The following is a 24,927-nucleotide window of genomic DNA, read 5'->3' as shown; positions in this document are numbered from 1 at the left end:
ACTTGTGTTCTGTAGTCTTCTCCTGGCTCAGATGCTGTCCCTCACCAAGTTATCATTTAACAGTTCATCTGTCGCACTGAAAGTCTAACACAGTTTTGGCCCAATTTTGTGTGTGGGTGGGGCAGAAAACAAAGCATTATACAAATACAGATGGCAGGTAGGGTCTATATTAGGGTTTTAATGCAGTATTTCATAACTTCATATGTACAAATCATAATTAGTCTGATTTTCGGATTCCTATTCTTTGCTTTGATGTGGATGCAGTGTGCACTAAAGTGATTGTCTAGAGATATTGACCTATCTGCCATCACTTTAAATGACTGCTATAAGCTTGACATGGATTTGGTGCACATGTTTCTGGAGGGAAAAAAAATCTTGCCTCCCACAGTGTGAACATCAGAAAAGCATCGCAGTTCTCTCAGCAGTAACAGCAGGCTTATCAGGTGTCTGCAAGATAAATATGTTCAGACAACACATCTTGGTCTGCTAACAACGGTTTGTCTCAGAGGACATGGAGGTATGAGAGCAAGAGTCTTGTAGACAGAAGAGGCCTGCAAATACAAAATACTGGGAATAATACGCAGACAGTTTGTAATGAAGGCAGTATAAATGTATACAAATATATTTGACAATAGCAGTCATTGTTAAATTTAATGGGGCAGCACGGTGGCGCAGCAGGTAGTGTCACGCAGCTCCAGGGGTTCGGTGAGTCCTGGGTTGTGGGTTCGATTCCCACTCCGGGTGACTGTCTGTGAGGAGTTGGTGTGTTCTCCCTGTGTCTGCATGGGTTTCCTCCCACAGTCCAAAAACACACGTTGGTAGGTGGATTGGTCACTCCAAAGTGTGAATGTGTGTGTTGCCCTGTGAATGACTGGCGCCCCCTCCAGGGTGTATTCCCATCTTGCGCCCAATGATTCCAGGTAGGCTCTTGACCCACCGCGACCCAGAATTGGATAAGCGCTTACAGATAATGAATGAATGAATGTTAACTTTAATATATCTTAAAAAGTCATGCACACCAAACTGAAAAACATGAACATTGTTAATTCAGCTATAAACATACTAACTCACATCTTACAGCAGTGCTGCAGTGGTCTCTAGAGTGAGATAATACCCTTTAAAGAATAAGACAACCCCCTTCTGACGATGTGTCTTGAAGGTGGGAGAAACAGGAATGCTTGTGGAAGTAGGAGAAAAGTAGATATGCTGTTGCTGCTCAGCATTGATGTAATGCAACTGAAGTAATTGTCTTCAGGTCGTAATTTTTTACATTGTAGAAAAGGAATTATTTAATATTAGAAGAGAACAACAAGTAAACTACATAAAGTTAGCAGTATATCTACCTGGGGTTTTGACTTTGCCTTCTTTACTCTGGCTGAAAACATAAACCCATTTTAGCCTGTATCTCAGTGGCTAGGCTAGCAATTATATTTCAGATTGGTTGCCAAAGATCTTTAGAATCTTATCTGAATAATATTTGTTGAGTATTATGCTGAGAGAACATGAAAACACAGTAGGATAAAATATGATATGATTATAAAATTGTGTCAAACCAATGAGGCATGAATTGCTATGCTGCAGGTTGTTGCATAAGACAACAAATAGCATGCTATGCTAAACTCTTCCCCCTTCAGTGTATCACATTTTCATTTTAGGGCAAGTTCCACAGGCCTATTTATGTTTGAAATATCAACACAGTTTAAAGAGGCTGCTATTTTCAAATGCTGTTGAAATGTAATGAGGTTTTGATAAGAAAGTGATCACATCCTCAGACTGGCCTTGTCAGTGTTCCATCAGAAACATGGGAGAATATCATAGATACAAGCCTAGTGCATTTTTCCAAAAGACTGACACATCGCTGTAGTCTACAATAAAAGCACTGGCATCAGTCAACACAAATCAGAGTTGAGTTCCTCACTGGTTTCCCACACTATATCTTTCTGGGAGAGAAATTAAAGAAGGCCCTGAATCATCAGTCAGATTCTCTGATGGATTGTTCTGTGAATGTGAAATTCGTCAACATCAATCTTTCAGTGGTTTTGAGCATGCTTCTTTGAGCTGGGAACAGACATTTGGCTTAGATAAGCCTTAAATGTACCCAAACTGGTAACACACAAATATGAAACATTTAGAGTTTGGTTAGAAAGCTGTGGCATAAAGCAGTCATCTTTAGCCATTCTGTTTGACCCAGAAAAAAAGTGGATAATGCGTTCAGCTCGCTGGTCCCCGCTGACTTAATTAGGAAGTGTAAGCTGTGGGCTGAACCGCATAACCTTCAAATCATCATTCCCTCTTTCTCTCCGACTTCTCTTCCCTCTTCCTTCCCTCTTCTGCTCCTTTCTGCTCACACTCACCGTCTTTTTCGCACCTCCTCCACAAAATAAAAAAATCTCATGACGCCAAAGTGGAGCAACAGCTTAATCGAGATGACTTTGGCTACGTGAGGAGAATAGAGAGCGAGTTAAGGAGTGACTAAGACTAACAGATGACATGCTAATGCTAAAGTGGGTAGCTACAAATTGATTAGCCAGTGCTCATATCTTATAGTCATTTAACTTTTGGTAATATTTTACTCTGGGTCATCATTTATCTACATAAGCCTTTTAATGACAACTAACAGAAATATACAGAGACGTAGATAATTCCAATAAACATTGAAGAGGACCTTATTTTGAAATCCAAACCCCTTTTTCAGGGCATGAGCACATTTCTTTTGGATCTGAAACTCCTATAAATCCTTACACTAGAATAACCCCATGGTTGGCCTGTGCAGCACGGTGGTCACACAGCTCCAGGGGCCTTGAGGTTGTGGGTTCGATTCCCGCTCTGGGTGACTGTCTGTGAGGAGTTGGTGTGTTCTCCCTGTGTCTGCGTGGGTTTCCTCCAGGTGCTCAGGTTGCCTCCCACAGTCCAAAAAAACACGTTGGTAGGTGGATTGGCGACTCAAAAGTGTCCGTAGGTGTGAGTGAGTGTGTGTTGCCCTGTGAAGGACTGGCGCCCCCTCCAGGGTGTATTCCCGCCTTGCGCCCAATGATTCCAGGTAGGCTCTGGACCCACCCTTAACTGGATAATAGGTTACAGGTAATGAATGAATATTAGCTTGTCTAAAGCAAGGGATAGAAAAAGTGGTTCTAATTTTGTGTTGCATTTTATGTACAATGCACACATTTTAGCATCGCCCCAACTCCTATTCTGAGTCGCTATCAGAGCACTAGATCTGCATTTATGAGAACTGGTTAAACAGATAAAAACAAACACAATGAGCATGGGGAAATAAGAGTGCTGAGTAAAAATGTCAAAAACAAGAGCAGAGAAGCAAGAGAACCAATGGCTAAAATCCAGAGGTTCTGCTCCTCACTCCTGGGCCCTCGAGGAGCATTAAGCTGAGACTCATTTTTCATGTAAAAGAACAGGCACTGAATCCAGTCTGAACAGGGCCATTAGACAGGTGGACTCTGCTGTGTGGCGTCATCCTTGTGTATTTTACAAATATATCATTAAGACATATGTCACTTTTAAGTTGCTTGTGTCAGTTATACTGTAGAAAACCTGTATGACGTACAAAAACCTATATAACATCCATCATTCTGTGCTGAAATTCAATTAAGTCTGTTTAAAAAAGTCTTTGTAAATGTTGTAGGTTCATAGGTGTCATGTAGCCTTTTGACCTATAACCCAGACAACATAAAAAAAATTAAAGTCACAAAATGTAACATGGGAACGAAAGCTTAGAATTTAGCTCTTAGTGCTTAGGTACATGAACAACAAACACGTCCTTAAGCTAATGGCTTTCCTTCCTTTTTCTCATCACCTCTGGGAGTTCAGCATAGGGTGAAATATCTGAAAGAGAATGCGATAATATTTTCGTTGGAGCTTTTATTATTATTATTATTATTTGGAGACTGGCAGGTTGCAAAGAGAACTGTTCACCGCTTCTTGTGGTAGCGATGAATGCCAAGAACCACATGGGGTTTAAACTTTGAATATGCTTGGCTGAAGGCGCCATACACAGCATATGGTGGATGATTTTAATGGAGGGGGTGGGGGGGCATTAAAACAATTTTAATGAGCAGCCTTTGTACCTAAGCTCAAGAAACACCTCAGGAATACCCCCACAGTCTGCATATATTCACAGCAAGAAGATCATCAGAGGGGCAACAAAACAGCATTTAGCTAGTCTCACAGTCAAAACAACTATTGACTGCTCAGGTGAATACAGCCATACTGAAAAGGTTCCATGCACTCGGTGAAGGAGTGAAGCTAAAGCTCTGAGAACGCACTTGGATATGAATGTGGTGCTAGCATGTGGTGTTTAGATCAGGCCTAGCTGAAGTATAAAGCAGCTGTTCACCAGCAGGGTCCCAGTCACGTCTGTTGTGTTTTGTTGTGTTGTTTTAAACTCTCAAAGCTCTCACTGACCCCATCTACCTCTCTATCTTGCTCTCGTAATGTATTCTTTAACATTACGGAGCTCTCACAGTAGATTGTAGAATGAACTAAAATGAGCTGTAGCCCCCATATTGGGTTGCCATGTTTAGTAGTGGTTCAGCAGGTAAATCTTGGTCATTTATGTTGTGTTGTTTTAACTTTCTGAAAGCTCTTGGTGACTCCATCTACATCTCTATTCAGATCTCGTTATTTCTTCTTTTACTCAGCTTCAAGAATCTAAATACACAGTAGAATTAGCTAAGCTTTAAGAGTCTATTTTCCAGACAAGGATTAAGAAGCTAAGCACGCTAGCTTTAGCCTCCATTTTGTTTTTGTTTTGTTTTGTTTTTTTCTGTGATAGGAACTACTACACTTGTGTGCCCACAAAATAATGTATGCCATTTGCAACATATTTTCTTATAAGGTCCATACATTGCTAACATTTTGTCCACACAGTGCATAAGATTTAAAAAAAGCATATTTTAATGAATTATTTTTGCGCTTTTGTGATTTGAATATCACGTCTTATTCAGCGTATATTAGGTACGCTCAGCCCATTCATTCTGAAGATACAAGGAGGGTAATATGCTGCACACTTTTTAAAATGAATTATTCTTGTTGGTGAATTGCATTCTCTCTTTTGTTACCATTTCTAATAAGTGTAGGCTAGCAGTGTATAAAGCTCTCCACTATTCGGCTGTGGAACTCTGGATCTGGATTCTCTGGTGTGACCGAGATCCATTCACTATATTTGAGTTTAGTTGGAGAGTGATTTTTACCTTGGACATGTACAACCATGTACTTTGAATGACTAATGAAAACACTTCCTGAACAGTACAGTGCTGAGGGATGAAAATGAGCAGGAAATAGACATATATTTGTTGCTACAGCTTTTTTTTTACTCCACTAGATGGTGTACAAGAGCCAGCAGCTGCTGAACTTTGTGCTTGGTGTCATGTGACTCCTGACCCTGGGTTTTGTGTTTCATTATTCAGCAAAAGTTGACAGGGGGCAAGCACACGCCATAAATCTGGACTCACTTTGGCCTGTGTTTTGATATTCATCGCAGGGGATCGTTTGCCTGTAATGGCGTACTTCTTCTTATCTTCTTATTAAGAGCTTGTAAGGAGGAAGCCTCGAGTTCTTTATTTCTCACAGGAGAGGGGCTGTTAGCTGAGCGTTAGCGTAGGCCTTCTGTAAACACCACCGTGATTTATTTTTCCATTAAATGCCCTTTCAAGCAGATGTCTCCTGAGCATTCAGGGGTCACTAGTACACATCTCTCTCTGGACACACACATGTAAAATAACGGCCACACTGGGGAGCTCTTATTCACTATACCTTGCTCTCCCCCCACCGGTTAATTGATTATACAGCCACGTAGGATGGAATAAAAGCCAGGAACCCAGAGAGCCTCTCTCTCTCCATTTGCAAGACGTGTGTCTTTGTTTAAAGCCGTGCTGGCAACAGGAACCACTGAATCGCTTATTCACAGAGACTGTGAATATTAAAAGGTCATGTCCTTTACAATACAAAGAGCTGAATGGATATCTCATCGACGCAGTCTGACTGTGGTCAGTAAACAACCGTGAATTATTTATCCACGCTGCCTGGCCAAACCTAATGATCTGTTTATCCAAAAGTTGTAATGAAGCATGCAGTTTATTGCACTCGGTGGTGGTTTCGTTGACATAAGTTGAGAACCACAAGCATTTAACATTTCTCAGGCTTTCTGTGTAAGAATACATCCTCAGTCGTAAAGTTCCAGTGCTTAACAGAGCTTTCTAACCAAACTATAACTAGCCATTGCTTCATCAGTGGACATGCCAATTAATTATTTACAGAGGGAGAAAAATAGTTGCAAGAATAATATTTTTTTTAGGTATTAAAGGTATGAAAACCACCTTCTGATGACGCATCTTCAAAGTGGGAATGGGTTCTACTTGGGGGTGGGTTGCTACACTGGTGATTAGGTCAACAATCAGGATTTCTTTTATTGCTGTTGGGATATTCCCGGTGCTTTTTTTTAATCACGAATGCACAATGCATGCTGGGTATTGTAGTGAAATAATGTTCATGCATATAGAATGTGAATGCTGCCCTGTAGATTATTACAAAGTTGGGTTTAAGCCAAAGCAATCCTTTAAAGCATATTACATCATTGTTAATGTCGTTTTCCTATCAACTGTCTGTTTAGATTTGCTCATGGTGTATGGTTTATAGTGCTTCTTTTTCCATAAACAGACCACATTATTAGACAGCAGTGTTTCTTCCTTGGAATTGTAGAAGTGGGGAGTGATGATTTTAGGAACAGTACGTGGCATACTCCACTGGCTCGAAGAGAGACAGTTTTACAGTTTGGAGGCTCTTAATGGGTGGCGAGACAAAGATTGTTCCAAAACATAGTTGCTCCAGGCGACCTGTTATGTAGCTTCATTTAAAGTGTGTGTGTGTAGTAGTAGTAGACTATAAATTCAGGGTGGACTGAGGGTCTGCAATAAGCTGCTAAACATTTTCTTTTTGAACCAGGTCCAAGTCAGTGAGCTTGCTTACTTACAGTGCTGAAAAAAACACCCCAAAGCAAAGCAGGGGTTTGCGTGCAAAGCGGGTGCAACTTCATTCAGGACGTGCTCCGGTTCAGCCAGGTTCCCTGAAGCATCCAGGCCAGCTGGGAGCCATCAGGCCCTCCAGTCTTTCCACATCCTCCAAGCTGCTGTTTGGACTCTTGCTACCCTCATAGATCTGTCAGGCTGCAACACTGAGACTTCACTCCTGTCTTCTCGGCTGAAAATGGTAAAAATGGGGGGATTTCTTGGGACAGAGTGGAGCTTTAGAAATCCAGCCTGTGTTTACACTGGGCCTTTATTTGAAAGATTTAAAGCTAGTTAACATTTTGATTTCATTGGGCTTTTAATTGTGGTCATCTTTTTATAGCTTGGCACGGCTAACAGTGTGTTACACAGTGTACAGTATGTCCCTGTCGTTGTGTGATTTTAATGAATGAAGTTGTTATGATAAAACAGACTATAAAATCCCAATGGCCACGCCTGTTTCAAAGCAATTGTAAAACAGTCAGTATAAACACATCAGTTGAATTCTGTATTAATGTGTCATAGTATAAATATCTGTACAAATTTGAAAGTTTCAAATACATCAGCATATCCTAAAATGAATGAACAATAATGTTCATTCATTCATTTATTTTCTGTAACAACTTCTGTAATGGGTGGCACGGTGTTGCAGCAGGTAGAGTTAAGCTCCAGGGACCTGGAGGTTGTGGGTTCGATTCCCGCTCCGGGTGACTGTCTGTGAGGAGTGTGGTGTGTTCTCTCTGTGTCTGCGTGGGTTTCCTCCGGGTGACTGTCTGTGAGGAGTGTGTTGTGTTCTCCCTGTGTCTGCGTGGGTTTCCTCCGATTGCTCTGGTTTCCTCCCACAGTCCAAAAACACATGTTGGTAGGTGGATTGGTGACTCAAAAAGTGTCCGTAGGTGTGAGTGTGTGAGTGAATGTGTGAGTGTGTGTTGCCCTGTGAAGGACTGGCGCCCCCTCCAGGATGTATTCCCGCCTTGCGCCCAATGATTTCAGGTAGGCTCTGGACCCACCGCGACTCTGAACTGGATTAGCGCTTACAGATAATGAATGAATGAGTGAATGAACTTACTGTACTGGTCACAGAGCATCACGCACTCACAGCAGAGGACAATTTTGAACAGCCAACATCTTACCAACATGTCTTTTGGAAATTTGGAGGGACACCGGAGCCCCCGGAGAACAGACACTTGGACTGAACTCCTCACAGACAGTGACCTGAGCCAGGGTTTGAACCCACAACCCTAGGACCTTGGAGTTGTGAAGCATGACACTGCTTCTTGGTCACTGTTCCTCCAAAACATTTTTGTTTTTTGTTCTATAATGGATAATACATACGCCTAAAAATGCTTTCCAGACACTAAAAGTGATGTTCATGAATTTATTTAAAAAAAAATCATTCATTCATTCTCTGTAACTGCTTATCCAGGTCAGGGTCGTGGTTGATCCAGAGCCCACCCAGAATCACTGGGTGCAAGGTGGGATACCACCCCAGAGGGGCAACAGTCCACACTCACATCTTCACACCCACAGACACAATTGAGTCACCAATCCACCTACCAACGTGTGTTTTTGGACCGTGGGAGTAAACCAGAGCACCTGGAGGAAACCCACACGAACACAAGGAGAACACACCAACCTCCTCACAGAAAGTCACCCGGAGCGGGACTCAAACCCCCAACCCCATGACCACCTGTAGAGCCACCGTGTTCAATAAAACTTTGAGGATATTTGCTCATCATTTGCTATTCACCAGAACTGTGTGCATTGCCTTTTTAAAGTGCTTTAAATTGTTTGTGACATTATGGACTCACCTTACCCCCCACCAGTGTGCAGCTTATTACTTGTAGTTTGACACGGTGAGGAGGCCAGAAGGAGCAGGAGTGGTAGACAGAGCCAGGACACTACGCTTTTTGAGGACATGCCCTGTCATCTATTATGAATATTTGTTCAGTACAGTGTCCCTGTCACTGCTCCTTACTGGCACTGGAACTCAGTCTACCCACAGGGACATCAGCCACCACCACCAACACCTCATCCAGCAGCTCCCAAACCTTTCCTTAGAGGTCTCCCATTCACTGGCCACGCACAAACTTGCTTAGCCTTAATAGACCGTCCTGGCCTGATGTTCAGATTGAGGCCCCGTCACACAGGGCGGACTGTCAACATCCAAACACATCATTATTTAATTTATACTGCCACTGAGAAGCCTAACAGTGGTGGATTATCCAATAAGCAATTGCAGGGTAAGTAAAAGGCTTCTTGAAACATATGCTTTGCATAAGTGCTCATTCAGTGTAGCACCATACAACAGACGCTCTCTTCCTGTTCTCCAAGCCCTTATACAGAAAGACCACCACTTGTCAGCTTGACTCTTTGTATCCTAAATTACATGCACACACAATGCCTCCTTGTATCAGGGCGCATGTGGCACAGTCATGGCTCTGACTAACCGATTGTGGTATAGAGGAAGTCATGGTCAGCTTTAAAGATTCCATGAGAGCAGGTGGAAAGTAATGGTGAATTATTTTCCAGTGTGAACTCTTAGACACGTCTCATATTTTGTCTACACTTGGCACTCGAGGAGCCATTGTGGATTCAGACCCCAGCATTGGTGGGATAATGGACCTTTTATGGACTAATTTTCCTAAAGCATTACAATCCAAAACAATTAGAAGATCACCAGGGTAAGATGGAAAGAGACTGATTGCCAAGATATATACATATTTGATTATACTGAATAGACACATATTGATATATAGAGGTAATTTTATTTAAAGTTATTGGCATGTAATTTCATATATATATATATGCGGCAAAAACCAAAAACCCTTGTCCAGAACGTGCTTGCACCCCATGATTTTGTGTTTGCCCATGATAGAATGTGTCTCTTAATCCCCTTCCAATGGACACCATAAGAGACACTGAAGGTTATATTCACAGTAGTCTTTCAGTCTGTTACTCCCACTATGATTGGCACAATTCATGCCATGGCATTCCACATCCTGCTGATTCTGATTCCCAGCTCTTTTATTCTTGCTGAGTCTCTCATGAGTGTTGTCCATGAGGTTTGAATCATCCAGATTGGCAGTGTGGATCAGTGGGTAGCAGTGGGGAACACTTACTTTTTTTACCACAAAAAAAGTAATCTACTCTTTTACGTTTAATTATTATTATTATTATTATTTTCCTGTAAATTGCATTTTAGTCCATTGAATGCTCCACAGAGTGAGTCCTCCACATGGCCATTCTGTAAATGTGCTTTATTGCTATTATTTGACCTGTGGTATATGGACGCTTGAATTTCTCAGTCATTCATACATCGTCCAGACTCTCAGATGTGTTATAGTGTTGTTGTTGGCCTCAGATGGTGCCATCATTATATGGACTATATGTGTAATAATATGGCTTGTATTAACTTTGACATTATTAAAGACCTTGATTTTGCCATAGTATGAATGTATCACAGCTGCCGTGTGAGATAAGGAGCTCAGCTCTGTGGGTGAAACGCTCACCTCCTTGAAACAACTGTGTCCTGCTGGGAACATCTGCTTCAGTCTGACTCAGGCAGCTCAGGAGAAGAGATGGATGCTGCTTCAAAGCATGTCTTGACTTTGAGAACAGAGTAGGACCATTGAAGCATTTGAGATTTCCAACTCTACATCAACCCTATATTCCCCATCTGCTTTAGCTTGACTCTTTATGTTTCTCTGCCTCCCTATAATTACAAGGTGTAGTCCATCTGCTGCTCTGCATACTCCACTAGTGCACTTTCACCCTTTTGTTAAATGGTCAAAAGCCTCCACAGGCCGATCCAGAGGTGTTACAAGTGGATCAGACACAGCAGTGCTGCTGCGGTTTCTAAACGCTGGCCACTCACTGTCAGCTCTATTAGACACGCCTACTTTCCTGATTCACTTTATAGACATGTCAGAGACGGTAGCTGATCCGATGCTGCACAGTGTGTTTGTCGTTCTCTAGTCCTTCATTTGTTTTTTACAGGACGCCGCCCACAGGACGCTGTTGGCTAGATATTGTTTTTTTCCATACAGCAGTGACACTGAGCAGTTTAAAAGTTCAGCAGCACTGCTGTGTCTGATCCACCTGTACCAGTGCAACACACAATAACCCACCAGTGTCACAGAAGCGCTGAGGATTATCCACCACCCGAATAATTTCTAATCATTTATAAAGACTTATTTATCTAATACCTATGGGTATTATTTTTTTGTTATAACACGGTTGTCATGGCTATGTATCAGTATCTAAAAAGTAATATTTCAATGTTTTTATATATTTGTTTATTTATTTTTAAAGTGACGGCGTTCTTTTATTGGCCTTTTTCCATTGTTATGTGAACTGTTGATACAGATAATGCTATTATGTAAGTAGCTTGCTCCGGACACGTGATACCATGGGGGAATTTGTCTCTAAAGCCAAAGATAAGCAGCCTCAAATTATTATAACTTTTGCCAGCTTAATTGCAAACCATCAGATATTTCACGCTCTTTATTTTTATGACCCTCAGCGATGAATGATAGAGCAGTTGAAGTGAATTGTCCATTACTCATTCAATATTATCCTTCCCCTTTTCTTGGAAAGCGCCTATCAGGCCAGTGTACACACACACACACACACACACACACACACAGTGAATAGACTCTTTTTTTCTCTCCTTCCCTTTCAAACTCAGAGTACGTTCTTATTTTAACAGATGTGGCCAGGCTTGTAGCCCATCGTTCCCAAGTGACCCTAACATGCACTTCCTGCCCAGTAAGCTAACACCCAGGGATAGAACAATCCCACTTTGTACCCACATGTTCAGTATTCTAATAAAGCTTTTTTGAGCCCCTTTGCTTTTGAAGTTTTGAACTTTGAGCTTTATTCGCTCCTTGGATCCTGATTGTTGTTGGAAAGCCCGGAGTTCAATCCGGCTTTTTGCTATTAGGACCATGCCAGTGATAAGCCTTTTTACATTCCTGCTGTTGGGATTATGGAGAGTTAAGATGAAGGAGTCGAACACAAGTGTCGCCAGTGTCTTACATGCACTGAAACCCAATGAAAACACTTGCGTGAAAGTTCTCGGTCAGGATTAACATGCATGGAGTGCTTCGGATCTGTGAGGTTGGCATGTGGTGTTAAGCTACATGTGGTTTCAGCCCAAAGTGGAAGCTCCTTTCCACTGCAACCAGTTGTTTTCCTTTATTTGAAACACGTCAAATGCCCACTTACCACCCTGCGGTGAAGGCTGCACTAACCCTGTTCCCACGTCTGCTTTCATCATTAGCATCTGCTTGCTAGTCCCTTTGCAACAACTAATATTCATGAGAACGGAGCACATGTTTATTCCATTACTGTCTGCAAAAGCTTGGGCAAATCTTGAGACAACAGCACGGTGTTTAATGCGCTCTGAATGCAAACTCATAAGGAACGCCGTTCAGTGAATTATTGATCTTTGGGAATCAGTGGAACCTTGGAGCCCTGTTTTTAAAGTGGTAAAGCCGTCCCGTTCACACTGAGTGCAATTTATCTTCATTATAATTATGATTTCATTAATGATTGTTTCTCTGTAACATTTAATCAAACTGTAATGACAGAATGTCTTAAAAATGTCTCCTTTGTATCGATTACATCACTGTGCCCCTGCCCTAGAGGAAAAATAATATTAACAAGTCATAAAATGTTTCATCTCCCCCTCCCATCTCCATCTATCACGAATAAAACACACAAATACGTCAGAAATTCTCTCTGTTGCTGTAGTTTTGCTTGGAAATATGTCACAATACAGAGGAAAAACTGTATAGAGGTGCTATGATGTCTGATTCCATTTGGTCATCTACAGAAGCCCCTCATGTTTGCTTATGGAGGAGCCATGAGGCATAAACACCATCCATTTATTACCACTATTATTCTTTCTGAAAAGATACTTGTGCATTCATTAATTGTTCATTCATTCATTATCTGTAACCCTTATCCAGTTCAGGGTCGCGGTGGGTCCAGAGCCTACCTGGAATCATTGGACGCAAGGCGGGAATACACCCTGGAGGGGGCGCCAGTCCTTCACAGGGCAACACACACTCACACATTCACACCTACAGACACTTTTGAGTTGGCAATCCACCTACCAATGTGTGTTTTTGGACTGTGGGAGGAAACCGGAGCACCCGGAGGAAACCCACGCGGACACAGGGAGAACACACCACACTCCTCACAGACAGTCACCCGGAGTGGGACTCAAACCCACAACCTCCAGGTCCCTGGAGATGTGTGACTGCGACACTACCTGCTGCGCCACCGTCCCGCCTCATTAATTGTTATTTCATTAATTAATTAGTGTTATAACCTAAAAGACGACCTGGACTGGACTGGATGTCACCATAGAGCAGGTATAATTTGGATGGTGCATCACTCTCTGCACTGCAGTGACAGTGACACGGTTATAGTGGTGTGTGTGTGTGTGTGTGTGTGTGTGTGTGCTGGTAGGAGTGTATCAGACACACTTATACACAATAGGTGTTCTAAAGGTATGGCATGTATTCACACTAGAGAGTGTTAAAGCCTAAGTTGAATGTATTTGAACGGTAAGAAACAGGAAAATAGTGGTTGCTTTAATGGCGAATGACAACAAACTGACAACAGATCCTTAGCCTTTAACAAACCTAGCCTACTCTCTGTCCACCTCTCCACCCCACTGATGGAGGTAGCAAAAGTGGGGGAGATAGGCCAGGGTTTACAGCTGTGTTAAGAGAGAGAGAGAGAGAGAGAGAGAGAGAGAGAGCTTCATGGAAAATCAGCTGCTGTTGTGGGGAACTCCTACTGTCAGGGGAGGATGACATGGCACTCAGCATTTCAGCACATCATTACTGCACAACTTCCCTCTTGTCTATATTTTCTCCTACAATTTCACAATCTGCAGTGAACCTTACAACCTTGACCATTTTAATCAGTTGATAGTCAAAGTATTTTTTTACTTTATCATGCATGCTAAATAAAGCTGTCAGAGGAGGGTTATTTGGATATTTATGGATTCAGTAGAGTGAGTTCAACTCTATAGTTTTCCAGCAAAGCTTCTTTAGAAAGTGCTTCTTCTGTTGAATTGATTGATTCCAAAATATCATTCAGTTCGACTGGAATGGCTGGTACACTGCATTAGAACGCTACCTAAGTAGACATTTCAAAATACACCTATAAGCACAGAATAACACAGGTAGTGTCTCTGTCACACAGCTCCTGTGACCTGGAGGTTGTGGGTTTGAGTCCCACTTTGGGTGTGAGTTTGGTGTGTTCTCTCTGTGTCCACGTGGGTTTCCTCTGGGTGCTCCGGCTTTCTCCCAAGGTCCAAAAACACACATTGGTAGGTGGATTGGCGACTCAAAAATGGCCATAGGTGGGAGTGTGTGAGTGAATGTATGAATGGGTCTCGCCTGTGAACGACTGATGCTCCCTTCCTGCCTTGTGTCCAGTGGTTCCGGGTGGGCTCCAGACCCACCACGACCCTGAAGTAGTTAAATAAATGGTTACAGACAAGGAATGAATGAATGAATATATGACATATTACATATGAATAGCTTATGTCAGTATCTACCAGTATCTTGAGACGTGAGGTTCTATGACGTAAATGACACTGTACTGACACTTAACTAGTGCTTAACTAGTCACCGTCACTTATTTCATTTATATTATTGTTGTAAAACACCCTATTGATCCATATTAATGGAGCTTATGAAGCAAAGACCTTGTTAAAAATACCGTATGAATTTTACCAAAGATTGTAGTGGACTTAAGTGTCAAAAATAAGAGTACAGTTACACCTATAAAATGTGCTTTTAAATGTAGATGGCACCGTGACACAGCGGGTAGTGATGCTACCACACAGCTCCAGGGCCCTTGGGTCTTGGGTTCAATCCCTCCCTCAGTTTGCTGTCTGTGAGGAGTTTGGTCTGTTCTCTCTTTGTCCCTGGGGGAATCCTCAAGTTTTCACTCACACTTTAAAACCACATGTTGTTAGGTCGATTGACTTTGTGAAATTGTCCAAAGGTGTGAGTGTGTGAGTGTCTGGGTAAATGTGTGATGTCCTGTGATAGTCTGACACCTTGTCCAGGGGAGTTCCTACCACGATGATTCCAGGTGGCCTATGCATCAACCGTGACCCTGAACAGGATGAAGCGTTACTTGACCGAGATGCTCCATAGCAATGTTCTGAATAGAAAATATATACTTGCCAGTCAAACCACACGTAGTTCTATGTGAAATAAAGCTTCACCACCAGTCCCCAGTCCCCCTGCCCTCCCCCCGCCAAAAAAGTGAAATACTGACAGTATGTTTTCTTTTGAAGTTTCGACACAAAATGTTGTGTCGCAGATATTCAAAGTTAGTCTCTTTCCAAGAAAGACAAAGTATCTCTGAGGCTTCCAATGATGTCTCTGATGTTGTAATGACAGCCAGTTAACAATGTGAATAACGACTCTTGACGTATTCATGACTTTATCTTTTTTTTTTTCCAGTTCTCCATTGTGTAACACTTTAATTCCACTCTGCAAACAACATTTTAACCATTTCAGGACATGGAAAGTTGTCAGAGAATTTGATGTATCACGAGGAAAGCCCACTTTCAAGCCATCTGCAGATAATTTAAGTTGTAGTTAAAACATGCCAGCTGTAACTCTAGCTCTGGTTCTTGTACAATGAAAGAAATTGTAAAGTGCCCGGCCCATGGAGCCACGTGTGTGACGTCTGTGGCCTCACATAGAGCCGTTCTATTCAGGGTGAAGAGGTTATTCAACTACGAATGTCCTCTACAGCTCCTTTGAGGGCTTTGAGCCTCCAGGGTCTGAGCACTTCCAATGCACCTGTGTGCTATTGGCTCTCAGGAGCCTGAGGTGTGGTCCTAAAATCCCTCTTCCTTTCCCTCCCCTTCCTTTCAGAACATCAACCAACACTGTGCTGCTTTCTTTAGGGTGAGTCAAAGTGAAAGCTGCTGGGGAGCATTACGCTTCCTCAGATGAAAGAGGCCAGCCCCAGGACCTTCTCACTGCTGGACGAAAGGCAGTTACATACCGGATGCAGCGGCAAACAAACAGCAAGATAATGCCGAATATTCAGATGCAATGCTTATGCATTTTTAAAAATTCTTATTTACTACAGGTGGAATGTTTTCAAGCACCATAACATAGCTCTTCCTCTAGCAGGTGGGCTACTTTCCAAGAGAGGGATCACAGAAATAATATTAAACATATATATTTCTGGAAAAATATATACAATACAGGGCGGCATGGTGGTGCAGCAGGTAGTGTCGCAGTCACACAGCTCCAGGTACCTGGAAGTTGTGGGTTCGATTCCCGCTCCGGGTGACTGTCTGTGAGGAGTGAGGTGTGTTCTCCCTGTGTCTGCGTGGGTTTCCTCCGGGTGACTGTCTGTGAGGAGTTGGTGTGTTCTCCCTGTGTCCGTGTGGGTTTCTTCCAGGTGCTCCGGTTTCCTCCCACAGTCCAAAAACACACGTTGGTAGGTGGATTGGTGACTCAAAAAGTGTCCGTAGGTGTGAATGAATGTGTGTGTGTGTCTGTGTTGCCTTGTGAAGGACTGGCGCCCCCTCCAGGCTGTATTCCCGCTTTGCGCCCAATGATTCCAGGTAGGCTCTGGACCCCCCGCGACCCTGAACTGGATAAGGGTTACAGATAATGAATGAATATACAACACAGTTATCCGTCTCATTGCAGATATGTGAGACCCACACAAATCTTTCAGTTTCAATTTTAACTGCTTTTAGACTTGCTAGCAGTGTGTTAAGATGTTCTAGTTGCTGGGGCACCGCTCATTGACCATCTTGGTTTATGCCATGCAGATCACATAATCAACAGTGACTAGTGGAGTGAGTAATTGTTAGCAACAAAAGATTGCAAAAATCTAGCACAAACCAAATAAATAACATTGCATTTTCATTCCGTATTTGTGTTTACACTACAGGGGACTCTTTTAAGAATCCAGGACATGCTTTCTTTGATGTTTCCAAACAACAAGCTTCGGAAAAATGGTTGACTGTCCCCTGGGGCCCAAGGATGACTTCATGAATGCGGTGCCATGTGTGTCCCACTGAAAATACTGTTGCTCTGAAAGTTACGATGTATTGTTCCAGAAATATTTTTTGAGTGGTCAAACGCATGTTTTCTTGGATTCGTTGTGGAGAAATTCTACAAACAATAATGTTTCTAAATGAAACCCCAATGGTGAAATCACCCTACAGCACATGGAGCAAGAGACAGCAGTAAAGTATTCATGGCTAAAGGGGTGATTCATCCTCATGGTTGTCTGGGGAAAGACTAATTATGCATTGGTGCATGTCTCATTAAAAGCATTCCAGCATGTGTACTACTTTACAACTTCCTTTCTGCATCAACAAACAAATGGCCTGCTCTTTAATGTCCTACTACTGAAGTGATGTACTGTACAATTCCAGCGAACCAGTGTGTTTCCCAATACGGCCTTTTAATGTGAAAAATGCTAGGGTTTTTTTATATTGAGTCTCTAAATATTATTATATGCCCTTTCACAATATTTATGCTTCAAGATGACTCAATTACTCTCCAATAACAATCCGACTCCTAGACATGACCTTGCTTGAAGACCAGTCCATTAATCTACTACAGCACTTTATCCTGACCCTGAATCATCAAGACAGACTGTGTGGTAAATAAGTAACAAGGTTTTATTTAGAATATATTGTATTTAGGAATTTTAATCATAAAATAATTCAAAAACAAATCAGCAGTCAATAATGGCAGTGAAAAATACATAAGTCCTCCTGTCTCAGTGACACTGTGGCAGAGCCTTCTTATATCCCAAATTAACAGGCAATCCTACCAAAGTTATTATATTTATTATTAATAAATTGAATAAATGTAATATTAATTTAAATTGAATTAAAAACAAAACCTTCGCCAGCTATGCTTCTTTGCAAAGTACAGACAGGCCATAAAATGATATTAAGATGATATTCATTCATTCATTCACTGTCTGTAGCCGCTTATCCAATTAAGGGTCGCAGTGGGTCCGGAGCCTACCCGGCACCTATCACTGGGTGCAAGGTGGGAATACACCCTGGAGGGGGCGTCAGTTCTTCACAGGGCAACACACACTCACACATTCACTCACACACTCACACCTATGGACAATTTTGAGTCGCCAATCCACCTACCAACGTGTGTTTTTGGAATGTGGGAGGAAACCCACGCAGACACTGGGAGAACACACCAGACTCGGCAAAGTATTAAGATGATACTTTAAAATTAAAGAGGAGAATTAATACTAACCCGAAAATTCTTTTGTTAGAAAGTTAGAACAGTCGACTGTGCGAAAATCTGTGGACATTGGAGATGAAAATATAGTTTAAGGAACTAAAATGTCCCAGCATTCCTCAATATCCTTAAACACACAGATAAACTCAGAGGTTCTCTGAATAATCAAACCCAATTATAACCATAAACAACTGATATTTATCCTCGTTATAAATCACATGACATCAGTTATAATAGACAGTTCATAAAACAGGATTATAATGAACAAATAATAGAAGAATCAATAGTAATTCTATTAACTGAAGTATATTATTAATTATGAAATAGAAATCAAAACCTTATCAGTTTAACTTTATGAGTATATTTTTAAATAATTGAGAGATTCTATACAGATAATCATCACATCTCTGTAGGTGGATGCTTTCAATTCTCTCACCTGGCCTCAGTGTCACAAGTTAGAAGTAAGACTAACAAACGCATATTTTCATGCTGCTACAGGTAGTTGTGATGCCACACATTTTAGAAAATAAAATGTTCAAACGGCCTGTATTATTTTCATAGTCCACATGAATGCATTGGGACTGAATGTCCTATTTCATTGTTTATCTTACTTACTGCTCTGAAGACCTGGCAGCCTAAATGCTGACTCCACATGCACCGACCATTTTGCCTTCATTCCTTGAAACTCACCCAAACAGATTAAGACAACATGTGCTATATGTTAGTGGCCCCAAATATATCTGGATATTTACTCCACATTTGAAAAAGTAATATGTTATTTATAATATGAAACAAATAGTCAAAAAACAGGGATTTTCTTGGGTATTTCTTTTTGTTTGTTTGGTTTTTTTAATAAAAACGAACAGTACCTGTATTCCAAAAGATAACACAGGTCTTTTTATAAATTTGAAACAAGTGTGTGATATTGAATCCTCAACCTGTTGTTGCCCTGAAGCAAGTCAGCAGCTGTGATGGCAGAGTATCTAAACAAAATGGAGTTAGCCTGAACTGAACACAGTGTAACTGAGCAAACAAGATGAGACGCAGTAATTTAGACGACCAGCAATAGAACAACATTCAGGTTCCTCTGGCAAGTAAAACAGACTTAATATTGCGACAGTTTTATGGCTGGAACACAAATAGCTACTACATTTTCAGCCACTATTAAAGCACATAAGATACTATTAATGCTTATATTTTTTTACTTTATTCTTTAATTTGAGACGCAATATAACACACTTAGTAATGTCTTATTGCCTCCAGCCCTTTTCTATGACCAAATCACAGCTGTGATGTTATTCATGGTTAAAACAACAAAAAACCCTCTCTCCCACCTTTACTACTCAAAATAAATACACAATTATATAATACTAATATTTGAAGAGCCTAACAAACCACAGTTTCTAGATGCTGTCCAGTTGGCCAGCTGTTGATAGTGTATGTTTACATCCTTAAACTTTCCCTCCAGGTAATGCAAACAAAACCCTTTTCTCTCCTGTATTTCAGTGGAGCTGTGGCAGGCTTGACATCCCCTAATGGCATTAAGCACTTGAAACTGCCCTGAACAGGGTCTTTAGTGTTTATCTTGCTCAAAAAGAGGGGGATTTGTTGTGGGTTCAAAAGCCGAAGCCATCTTCCCCAAACACCTACTCTCGCCTCACGAATCCAACACACACCCGATTAAATGATGCATTTAAGAGGCTTGTGAGAAGCAGGAGTCAGATTACCTCACTCTTTCCACAGGAAACCTGGAAAAAAAGATTGCTGTCCAAAAAAATCCCCTTTCCACTTGCAAAATGTCTTTTGTAGAAGTGTTGCCCTCCCTGCTATCACACTGTCATCCCAGGAGAAAAGTGAAGTGTCGGCCTGAAACACATGAATACATATTCATGTATTCACCAGTGAAGCATTGGAGGTTCCTTGTGAAATCAGTTTTACGCATTGTTCCATACGATCCATGTATGAAAATTAAGCAGCAACAGGCCAGTCTTCATATATTGTTCTTCTGTAATCCCAAACGTCAATACATTTTCATACATCTGCCTTCAGTTAACTACCCACTCACAATGATTTCATATGGAGGCTTCCGTCTTCCGTTTTTTTGTTTGTTTGTTTGTTTTTTTGAATGAGGAAAACTGTACAGTCACACAGCTCCAGGGACCTGGAGGTTGTGGGTTCGATTCCCGCTCCGGGTGACTGACTGTGAGGAGTGTGGTGTGTTCTCCCTGTGTCTGTGTGGGTTTCCTCCGGGTGACTGTCTGTGAGGAGTGTGGTGTGTTCTCTCTGTGTCTGCGTGGGATTCCTCCGGGTGACTGTCTGTGAGGAGTGTGGTGTGTTCTCCCTGTGTCTGTGTGGGTTTCCTCCGGGTGCTCCGGTTTCCTCCCACGCTCCAAAAACACACACTGGTAGGTGGATTGGTGACTCAAAAGTGTCCGTAGGTGTGAGTGTGTGAGTGAATGTGTGAGTGTGTGTGTTGCCATGTGAAGGACTGGCGCCCCCTCCAGGGTGTATTCCCACCTTGCGTCCAATGATTCCAGGTAGGCTCTGGACCCACCGCGACCCTGAACTGGATAAGGGTTACAGATAATGAATGAATGAATGAAAACTGTACAGGCAACCCAATCAGGATGGAGGTCATTTAAATAAATGACTATTGATGGTGGAATTACGTAAACAGCCTGCTGTGTTCTAAAAAATAAAGCCAGGTTGGAAGGTGATTATATGGGAATAAATGATGCCTGTTTTTGTACATTTAACATTCATCAAATCCAATTCAGGGTCGCGGTGGGTCTGAAGCCTACCCGGAATCTCTGTGCGCAGGCAGGAACACAACCTAGAGGGGGCGCCAGTCTTTCACAGGGTACATCTATAAACAAAAACCAAAATGGCTACACAGCCCACATGGAATCAGTTCAAGCACAAGGAGCATACCCTGGACACCCCGTCCCATGGCTGTACACATTCACCCAATCAATCGCACATTCACACCTGTGGACAATTTCACACACTCACCCAGTCACTCACACACTCACACCTGTGGACAATTTCACACACTCACCCAGTCACTCACACACTCACACCTGTGGACAATTTCACACACTCACCTAGTCACTCAAACACTCACACCTGTGGACAGTTTCACACACTCACCCAGTCACTCACACACTCACACCTGTGGACAGTTTCACACACTCACCCAGTCACTCACACATGTGGACAATTTCACACACTCACCCAGTCACTCACACACTCACACCTGTGGACAGTTTCACACACTCACCCAGTCACTCACACATGTGGACAATTTCACACACTCACCCAGTCACTCACACACTCACACCTGTGGACAGTTTCACACACTCACCCAGTCACTCACACACTCACACCTGTGGACAATTTCACACACTCATCCAGTCACTCACACACTCACACCTGTGGACAATTTCACACACTCACCCAGTCACTCACACACTCACACCTGTGGAAAGTTTCACACACTCACCCAGTCACTCACACACTCACACCTGTGGACAATTTCACACACTCACCCAGTCACTCATACACTCACACCTGTGGACAATTTCGCACACTCATCCAGTCACTCACACACTCACACCTTTGGACAGTTTCACACACTCACCCAGTCACTCACACACTCACACCTGTGGACAATTTCACACACTCACCCAGTCACTCACACACTCACACCTGTGGACAATTTCACACACTCACCCAGTCACTCACACACTCACACCTGTGGACAATTTCACACACTCACCCAGTCACTCACACACTCACACCTGTGGACAATTTCACACACTCACACAGTCACTCACACACTCACACCTGTGGACAGTTTCACACACTCACCCAGTCACTCACACACTCACACCTGTGGACAATTTCACACACTCACCCAGTCACTCATACACTCACACCTGTGGACAATTTCGCACACTCATCCAGTCACTCACACACTCACACCTTTGGACAGTTTCACACACTCACCCAGTCACTCACACACTCACACCTGTGGACAATTTCACACACTCACCCAGTCACTCACACACTCACACCTGTGGACAATTTCACACACTCACCCAGTCACTCACACACTCACACCTGTGGACAGTTTCACCCAGTCACTCACACACTCACACCTGTGGACAATTTCACACACTCATCCAGTCACTCACACACTCACACCTGTGGACAGTTTCACACACTCACCCAGTCACTCACACACTCACACATGTAGACAGTTTCACACACTCACCCAATCACTCACACACTCACACCTGTGGACAGTTTCACACACTCACCCAGTCACACAATTTCACACAGCCCATCCACCTATCAGCTTGTGTTTTTGGACTGTGGGAGAATACGGGAGCAACCTTAAGAAACCCACACAAAACACAGGGAGAACACACCAAATTCCTCACATACAGTGACTCAAGGGCAGGACTTAATCCAGTACCCCAGTCCCCCAGGACCTGTGTGGCAGTGACACTACCTGCAGTCACCGAACCACCCTTGATGCAAAGTTATCTAAATGGTATGAAATGGGGAATGGTTAAAAGCTCTGAAAAAGTACACTGTAAGATTTAAATGCTTAAAATAAGTTAAGTGGAAACTGTATTTGTACACAACCTGCTCATGATTATGGCTCATGAGCCCCAAACACTTAGAAAGCATCTGTAATTTCACTGTGTAAACTTTGTAGAGGAAAAATCTGAGCAGACTGTCGCAACACAGCCCTGTACAGATTTTCCCTATCACTGCATTATCTAAATGCAGTGTGTGTGTGTGTGTGTGTGTGTGTGTGTGTGTGTGTGTGTGTGTGTGTGTGTGTAATTCTCTACATCTCTCTCTTTTTTCCCAGCCGTCTGCTTTTCTCCACTTTACCTGGCGGACCAACCCCCCCCACTCCAGTCTGCAGCCTGTGGAAGGGAGAAAGAATTCTGTCTGCTAGTTGTTTCCAGATGTAGGCCACATCCCGAGCCTGCTGTGACTGGCTTCACACACACAGACACACACAGGCACTCTTAGACAGAAAAGAGCAGCACCAAGACAATCTCATCTTTCCCAATTAGACATCGGAGGAGAGCAAGCTTGAAAAAATAATAGTGAAGAACACGGATAATGAGGAAGGATGTCGTTTGAAAGCGATTCAATTCGTCTTTGAAGCTCCAGATGGGATATTACTGATGCTTTGTGTTTTTTTCCACAGTCAGACACGACCCAATGAGCTGCAGCACTCCAGGCCTATAAAACACAACCCTCACCCACTGAATATTAATGCTACAACCTACAAACTCCAGTCTAAGTACAACTATCTTGTGCCTATTGAATGTTCAAATAACTGTTAATTTCTGTTAATTTTCATTAACTGAAGCCAGAAATTTTTCTCACTATTGCTTTAAGCTGTGTTTTACAACAAAACTGCCATGTCTGACCCCACCACTGTGACCTTTCACACACTTATTTGATAACTGTGGGCACAAACTGTTTACTGACATTTATTTATTTATTTATTTAGTCTTTTAGCAGAGCGAGTGATTGCAGAAAGAGATTGGCGACCAAGTACTCTGCAATGTCTCAGGGACTGTTATACACTCATGTAAATGGAAAAAATTACGAGAAATCAAGAATGAATTCAGAGCGTCTGGAATCCTTTTGTACACTTTCAAAAAAAAAAAAAAAAAAAATCTGTCCGTGACAGCATTCAATATCAATATATTAATTCATTCATTCATTCATTATCTGTAACCCGTATCCAGTTCAGGGTCGCGGTGGGTCCAGAGCCTACCTGGAATCATTGGGCGCAAGGTGGGAATACACCCTGGAGGGGGCGCCAGTCCTTCACAGGGACAACACAGACACACACACACCTACGGACACTTTTGAGTCACCAATCCACCTACCAACGTGTGTTTTTGGACTGTGGGAGGAAACCGGAGGGAACCCACGCGGACACAGGGAGAACACACCACACTCCCCACAGACAGTCACCTGGAGGAAACCCACACAGACACAGAGAGAACACACCACACTCCCCACAGACAGTCACCTGGAGGAAACCCACACAGACACAGAGAGAACACACTACACTCCCCACAGACAGTCACCTGGAGGGAACCCACGCGGACACAGGGAGAACACACCACACTCCCCACAGACAGTCACCTGGAGGAAACCCATGCAGACACAGAGAGAACACACCACTCTCCTCACAGACAGTCACCTGGAGGAAACCCATGCAGACACAGGGAGAACACACCGCACTCCTGACAGACAGTCACCTGGAGGAAACCCACACAGACACAGAGAGAACACACCACACTCCCCACAGACAGTCACCTGGAGGAAACCCACACAGACACAGAGAGAACACACTACACTCCCCACAGACAGTCACCTGGAGGAAACCCACACAGACACAGAGAGAACACACTACACTCCCCACAGACAGTCACCTGGAGGGAACCCACGCGGACACAGGGAGAACACACCACACTCCCCACAGACAGTCACCTGGAGGAAACCCACACAGACACAGAGAGAACACACTACACTCCCCACAGACAGTCACCTGGAGGAAACCCATGCAGACACAG

The sequence above is a fragment of the Hoplias malabaricus genome, chromosome 18 (genome assembly GCF_029633855.1).
Source record: "Hoplias malabaricus isolate fHopMal1 chromosome 18, fHopMal1.hap1, whole genome shotgun sequence".
NCBI classification, from domain to species: Eukaryota; Metazoa; Chordata; class Actinopteri; order Characiformes; family Erythrinidae; genus Hoplias; species Hoplias malabaricus.
This window is presented reverse-complemented; position numbering follows the sequence as displayed.